Here is an 8,020-nt window from a genome sequence, read left to right as displayed (position 1 = left end):
ATCTACTGGAGTTTTTTCATTCTATACTGCGATTTCTGAAGGGTACCCTGTGAAAATACAAGTTTTGACGAGACGGGATGGACATATAAGGTCAAAAGGCTTGGGGAATTGAACTTTAAGGTGAGGACTGCGGGTTCAGTAGCAGCAAAACCTGATCAGTATCAGTTGACTCCGATATACTTTGAAAATAAACTTCGAAATTTAAAGTCAGACGTGCTACCGTTGCACCATGGGGTACTCAATTAAAAAAAATTAGAAAAAACAATCAGTGTTCCTGGATCTGTAATTGAGAACAACACCTGCACAAGAGCTGCGCAGGAAGAATAAAATGTGGTCTGGGAAGAAGAGACTCTCTTCGGAAGAGCTGCGCTCTTCACAGGAGATTTTTTTTTTTTGTGAAGCTGATTTGTCTCCTTTGGGGAATTCAAAGGCCCGGGCAGCTGTGACTTCGTGGCGCAACGGTAGTGCGTCTGATTCCAGATCAAAAGGCTGCGTGTTCAAATCACGTCGAGGTCGGCTGTTACTTTTTCAGGTTCTGCTGGTCCTGAACACGGAATTCACACCATGCAGTTGAGTTCTATCTATATATACACCACATAGATAATCTGAACAAAATCGAGCAGTACAGGACACGCAGTGTGAAGCTCACACAGGCTTACAGTCTCCAGTATTGGAGTGAAGAGGAAAAAAATAACTTAGTTTTTTTTAAGAGAAAAGGCACAGTTCACATCTGCTTAACATCACGTCCAACTTTAGAGACAGCTACATCAGATAATGGAATCACGGAAGTTTCAGATAACTTTTTTTTAATACAGGTTCAAGCAAACCTGAAAGTTAATGAGTTTCCGGACACTTTTGTTTTATTAAAAAGTGTCTGAAGCCTGAAAATGTAATTTGAAAAAAAAAAAACGCTATTGGACATTAGCAGGTGCTTTTTGTAACGATTTGCTATTTCATGCTGGAAAACAAAGGAAACAGATCCAACGTTTGCTTTCAGGTGCAGTTCATTACATAATATACATCTATTACTGAGGAGCTTGAATAAAATTTACACGAGCCAGGTAGAAGTCGAAGCTACAATCTTATGATCCGAAATCAGACGCGTTGTTTATTAAGCCGCTGGTATTTCACATAACCTGAATTGTCCCATAGTGTGCTCAGCGCCGTTACTAGTAATGCACAGCTCCGTCTAAAATTTCAAAGTGAGAAACATGTGTTTTCTGATTTTTTATGAGTTTTAAAATATAATCTCTTTAAATCAGACAAGGGGTGTTTCGCACTGAAATTCCGATTGACTGAGAATTGTCAGAAAGATTGACAGAAAGACTGTTTTTTTCCACAACACCGTATAATTATCACATCCACCAGACTCTCCAACCTCTCCAGACCTTGCTGGTTGAGCAATTGCTTCGATAAATTAGGTCACGTATCATGTTAAATCATTTCTTCTCAACACAACATTTCCTGGTGCACGTTTTCTCTATGAAAAAAAAGAAATTTTACCCTTGCACGATTTCTCGTTTTTTTTTTTTATCAAAGCGTACAGAAATAAAAAAGAAGAAATAGTGTCGCAAAATAACTCTGTCGCCCTTGGGAGATGTCATACGCATTGGACATGAAAATGCCAGATAAAAGCCAGTTCTCTTCGTTTCTCAGTGTCGGGGCTGCTATGTAAAAGAGGCAATTTGCTCTGAGTGCATGTTCAGCGCTTACTGAACGCAGATGTCTCAGAGTGGTGTGTCCAAGTGGCTGTAAACGGTGACGGCTGTCCTGTCACCGTAGCCTAGTTGGTTAAAGCGCTTTTCTATCAAACAAAAGAACCGAGATTCAAATCCCAGCCGTGTCCTTCTTCCTATCTTGCAGTACAGAACGTATCATTTCGGGCAATCACAAAGGGCTTGATTTCGTTAAATGCATGTGTTCATTTCCTTTCTGGAAAACTTGTTTTTGATTAAATTCACACAGCTTGCGAAAAATGAAATTCAATTCTTGGTTATCAGTGCAGAAGAAATATTACCGTCTGGCAAAATAAACGGTAAGAGATTTTTTTAAAACCTAAAACTTGTGATTCGAAAGAAGACCCACCTAGTCATTCTCTGTGGCGCAATCGGTTAGCGCGTTCGGCTGTTAACCGAAAGGTTGGTGGTTCGAGTCCACCCAGGGACGGGGTTCTTTTGCGATGTAAACGTTGTCGTCAGTCGATTGGATTTCTCAGCGAAACCATAACCATTTTAATATTTGCAGGAAATGCGAGTGTTTAACACGTGTCAGGGTCACCGGGAAATGTCCAATAATGCCCAACATTGCAACTCCCCAGAAAACCATATTCACCCCAAAAATATTATCGTTGAATCTTCATTTATACTCCAGTTGAATCCTCTGCTGAAATATTTTAAAAATACAATGCAGGTTTGTTTGAGAACTTGACAAGCATTGTTAAGATGGCACTGTGCAGTTGGATTTTGATATTTTGACATATTTACCTTAATTTTAAACATAAATACTATACAGTCTATTGTAATTTTAAAATATGTTAGCTGAGGATGCAAAGGGGTGAAAGGGAAAGGTCAGAAGGTATAGTAAAAACGAGGTTAGGATTAGTGGAGGTGGTAGGGGTGTTGATGGTTTTTCTCTGTAGAGGATGATTGAGGTTTTTATCCTTCTCTGAAGTGAGAAATTGGAAGAGTTGGGAGTTGAGGGATCTGATGAGGTTAGTTATAAAAGGAAGTTGATGTGGAGCTGTTAGCCGTAAAACGTCCTAACGTCTTTGATGTTGTCATCAAAGATAAACTGCAGTAAGCAAAGATAAAGAAAATTATCTTTGCTTACTGCCCTGTCTTTCCACACCTGAAGAAGGCTCTACGGCCAACACGTTATGTTTCCTTTCTTCTCTTTTCAGCATGGAATAATCCTTTACTTGTTCCTTTGCAGCCTACGCATGCTGACACAGCTACTCACCTGATATATAACATTCCTATAATCGCAACTATGAATGTCCACTGTGGGTATTTTTTCCATTATTATTTATTTTGGCATTGAAGCATATTTTATGTAATACCGAAGTGTCATAATCACTGAAAAACATATTTTTTCATTTAGAAAGAATTAAAAAATATAAATCACTATGAATTACATTTAACCTGTTCTGATCTAGATTTTCTATATACTTTAACATGCCATGTTCAGAATGTCACAAAGCAGAAATGCAACAGTGAAGTTTTGTAATTACAAATGTTCGTGATGAGTGATTTTGTCTCTCTTACCTTAGTGTCGGAATACTAAGATGTTTTTGTAACGAGGAAGGAGGGAAAAAGTAATTCAGCAGAAGGGGTGCTATTTTGTTGACTATAAATCCTCACATGCCATGTTCAGAGGGTCATATTAAAAAAATGGTACAGTAAATTTTCTTATGCTTCATGATTTTCATAATTTGTTACATTGTGTCTCACACCTTTGTGTCAGAATTCTGAGATGTTTTTTTTCTAAACAGGGGCCATCACAATACAACAGAAAGAGCAATTAGCTTTTCCCTATAATTTCTCTCATGCCACATTCAGAGGGTCATATTTTAAAAATGGTACAGCAACATTTCCTGAAGTTCAGGATTTTGAGAGTCTGTTACATTGTGTCTCACACCTCAGTGGCAGAATTGTGAGACGATTTTATAATCAGGAGGGAGGGTCATAGCAATTCAGCAGAAAGTGTCATCACCCTTTGCTCATCCTCCGTTAACCATATATTCTCATATGCCATGTTCTAAATGTCCCATTGTAAACTGCTATAATAACATTTCTTGCAAAATGCAAGATTTTGAGACTTTGAGAATTCACGTTTTGCCTTTGTCTTATTTACTTGTTGTCTAACATGCCAGTTTGTGTTATTGTGAGTTTTAAAAATTGGTTTTCGATTTTCTGAAATGTGTTTCATACAAAAATGCAATTTGGATAATCATTACTTACATATTCCACTTTACTGAGGATATGTGCAGTAATCCACTCGGATTAGTATTTTTAAAAATGACTATAGAGATCCATCTACAGGCGAAAGGCGGCATAACATCACAGCAGCAGCACTTAAGGTGGAACAAAAAACGCGAATAAGAAGCTGGCGAATAAGCAGCCAACTTCAGCCTCGTTAATGCAATAGGATTGGGTGAGGTAGAAAAATATTTCTTCCTCTGAATCCTAACATTTTTGTAGGTGTTCTAGGACTTCTCGTTTCAGATAAAGCTGCCAATACATCACTTATTTCTACTCCATCAATATCAGCAGTGTTATCAGTACTGAGCCCTAAGTGTGGGTCCTGTCATCATATAAAAACTTGAACGTATCGACTGCATTCACCTGATAAAATCTGATAAAATTGAAAAATACATTGGAAACAAATTTGCTTGTTTTTTTTCAGATCCAGAAGAGAATCATCATGAGACTCAAAACAGACCTGTTAGTAGTATAAAGCGACACCTTTCGTCAAACTTTTGACAGGTACCACGCCCCCTTTTCCAGCCAATGGTCGTCTGCGGTGGTTGGCTGTCCCGCCCCCTTGCCAGCCAATGGCGTGTTGTTATTTGTGCATGTCCCACCCCCTCAGGAGCCAATGGTGTGTCGTTTTTGGAACTCCCGCCTCCCCCCCCCCGGCCGGTCGGTCCGGAGCCTCAGGGTCCCAAAGCCCCAAGGCAGTGCATCCCTCGCTTTAGGTGTGTGAAAGTGTGTATTGGTTTGTAAGGGGACCATGTCTGCCGTGGGGTTGAGTGCGCTCTATTATAACCCTAGGAAATCGGGTAGTTACGGCGGCGCGGGGAGTCTGGTGCGGGCCGCGAGATCCCGGGGTGTGAGCGGCGCTAGCCGCGGCCGGGTGGCCGAGTGGTTGTCCGGCCAGGCTGCTTATACGCTGCACAAGCTGAGTCTCAAAAGCAGCAGGGGTGCAAGCACACACACACACACACTGACTGCGTAAAGTCTCACGGAAAGAATTCGCAGGACAAACACCATGTGAAATGTGAACCGCTTTATTTCAACAGGGGGTTTTCAAACACAGAAACAGCGCAGCAGCACTTTTTACACAAGTTACAGACTCCAGTTTGCAAGTATGTGAAATGTGAACCGCTTTATTTCAAGTGGGGGTTTTCAAACACTGAAACAACGCAGCACACACGCGTTACCGGCTCCTGTTTGCATTCAACAATTAAATGTTGGTGCGGAAAATTAGTTCGGTACACGTAACCACCACCCCAACATTGCTGAGAAACTTTGCGGCATCTGAAAAAGCATTCATAAACCCCTTCCGCTCCCCGTGTCTAAAGCCATGCGAACCACACTGGGCGATCTGATCTAGCAGGGCAAAAAAATTTGCCTGCGTAATCAGTTACCACAGGTTCTGTGCAAAAGACGCTGTATTTTGGAATACACACTGTAGAACCCCCCAGTGTTTTTTTCTGTTTGGGAGTGTTAAAAAACCTTATTTTAAAACTGCTTAGCTTTTAAAGTTAAAAGCGACTGGTCTGTGCGCGGGTCTATAGGCCGTTAACCACGCCGCTTGACCCAGTAGCGCCACCACAGCTGTAAAGGAAACCGGTGTAACAACATGTCCGTGTAACTTGTTCCATTCACCTGCAGCCCTGTGTGTAAGGATGCGCCACATGTGTGGCGTTTTTATCATAGTTATCGTAGTTTTCTGATTTTGACAGTTTAGATTTCATTGATTGTTGTGTTGAAAAGTCTTTAATTTTAACACCGTGTAGTTTTCTGATTTTGAGATGTGGAGCATTGGCGTGGTAATAAAAAGTCTTTTATTTTTTCACACAGCCGCTGTATCGACGAGCGGCGAAACAAATGTGGCGGAAACGTCGGACCCTAAGGTGGTGACTGCATCGGAGACGGCTGTTAAGACCCTGACCAAAGCCAGACGTGTCAAGCCTGCGGAGAGAAATCATAACGCGCCTAAAGACTTGGTGTTGGGTGATGTGCTAGATTCAGTGCGCGGTATTACACAGTCACTATCAACGGCGATCAGTAATGAGGTGGCCAAAAAACGAGCTTTAGAGCATCTAAGAGCGGTTTTAGCCGGTGTACAAACCTTGTTTCCAAAACAGATCCAGGTTTTCACCGCTAACCTCTTAGATATAATTTCTACAGAAGATGCAGCTCTAAGCTCAGGATTTCAGACCATGATGATGATATTTCATGCTTCATTGGTGCAAAACCCCGGTGATAAATGACTAAACATGCGGTCTAAAAAGTGTTTAAAAGACCGAGCGCTTGCCAACAGCAAGCGTTTGTACATAAATAAAAGAATTAAACTGGCAAAAGCATGTTTGTTGCGTCGTCAAAGATTCAGAGAGAGGCATCAGATTTCCCAAGGGCCGCCCGAACCACGCAATGAGAATGCCGTGGTAGAAAATAACTTAAGGCCCGAGGTTGTTGTAGCAGAACAGGATGTTGGTAACCGAGAACCGGTTGTACTGAACGATCTGAATCAGGTTGGTAGCGGTGCAGGGGCGAATAGAGACCCCTTAGTTTTCCTGGACCGTATACGTAGTTATAACAGGTCTTATAATAATTTTAGAGCAACAGAGCACCATGAAGAATTTCGTTTTGTTAATCTCGACAGAATAACCTCGTATGTACAGGCTATAGACGCTGTGCATGGTGCAGTCCAGAGAATATTGGATGAACTTTCTCCAAACATCGGGGCGAATGATTTTGTACAGCTGCGTTTGACTGCGGGTGGTTTTAACAAGCCCTTGTTCTCACGCAGGAGACACCCAGGAGAATTAAATGCTGCCGATTTTTTAAGCCACATCTCGGACCTCTTACAGAGCCACACAGAGGTTCTCACCAATGACAGCCACCGCTTAGTGGTGACGATAGTTAGGAATATGCAGGTGGGTGCCCGCCGAAGTTCTGTACAGCCGGGTAATTGCTCAGAAAAAAGCGCACCTTATCCACTTACATTACACGGGCGGTAATCTGTGTTTCGCCGGGAGTGTGTACGGTTTGTTGAATGAGGGTTGTACCGATGGGGAAATGTTACAGGGCGCTAAACGAATGCACAAAGAGTTGGGTTTTCCAGAGAATCGGAAAATTAGTTTGTCAGACATTACCGCTTTTGAAAAACATTTAAAGGTGGTCATTAAAATTTTGTACCACGACCAGGGTGATTGGAAATATTTTACAACGGGACCCACACCACCAAATTTCTAAAATACTTTTTGTTCTACTGCATGAATAGCATTTTTATGGGGTTTTAAATATTAAAGCTTTTGAGGGGGCGGCGTATTTTTGCACTAACTGCCATGTGGCGTATAGCCACAAGAACGCACACGCCTGTGTTAAAGCTTGTAAAACCTGTTTAGATCCCCAGTGTTGCAAAATTGATGCCAAAATTCAGAATTGCCCGGCCTGTAAGGTCTTTTGTCGTAGCTCTCAGGGGTTGGCAAGACACTTGCGGAATGCAGCGACGGGTGTGAGTAAGTGTGAGCGCAGGGTCTTTTGTGAGAAATGTCGGGTTTATAACCTCGCAAGTCACAAATGTAAAGAGAAACTGCTCGCGTTGTAACAACGTGATCGACACCCCAGACACACATTTGTGCTACATACCGCCTTTGGACAACCCCAAAATTTCAAACAAGTACATTTTTTTCGACTTTGAATGCATGCAAGAAACAGGGACACACATACCAAATTACGTCCATCCCCTTCATATTGACAAACGAAGCTGGGAATTTTATGGTGAAACTTGTCTAAAGGATTTTGTGTGTAAATTTATCGATAGACGTTTTAAAAACCATACGTTCATATCGCACAATGGCAAGGGATATGACAATTACCTAGTGATCAGACAGTTGTTAGCTGAAAAGATGGACGTTGAACTAATTAATCAGGGTGGCAAGATAATGTGTATGACTGTAAAAGCTCTGAACATCAGATTTATCGATTCTTTAAACGTTCTACCTATGAAATTAAGCAAACTGCCGGCCGCCATGGGGTTCCCTGGGGCTAAGGGGAATTTTCCACACTTG

At 41.6% G+C, this 8,020-nt stretch overlaps 2 non-coding genes across 2 annotated transcripts; both read left to right on the top strand.

The window, feature by feature from the left end:
• Nucleotides 1-444: 444 nt before the first annotated feature.
• Nucleotides 445-516, top strand: trnaw-cca (transfer RNA tryptophan (anticodon CCA)). The gene has a single exon. It is a non-coding gene; the product is annotated as a tRNA-Trp (tRNA).
• Nucleotides 517-2,092: 1,576 nt separating this feature from the next.
• trnan-guu (transfer RNA asparagine (anticodon GUU)) lies at nt 2,093-2,166 on the top strand. The gene has a single exon. It is a non-coding gene; the product is annotated as a tRNA-Asn (tRNA).
• The last annotated feature ends 5,854 nt before the right edge of the window (nt 2,167-8,020 follow it).

This window comes from Lepisosteus oculatus, chromosome 14, assembly GCF_040954835.1.
Source record: "Lepisosteus oculatus isolate fLepOcu1 chromosome 14, fLepOcu1.hap2, whole genome shotgun sequence".
NCBI classification, from domain to species: Eukaryota; Metazoa; Chordata; class Actinopteri; order Semionotiformes; family Lepisosteidae; genus Lepisosteus; species Lepisosteus oculatus.
This window is presented reverse-complemented; position numbering and strand designations above follow the sequence as displayed.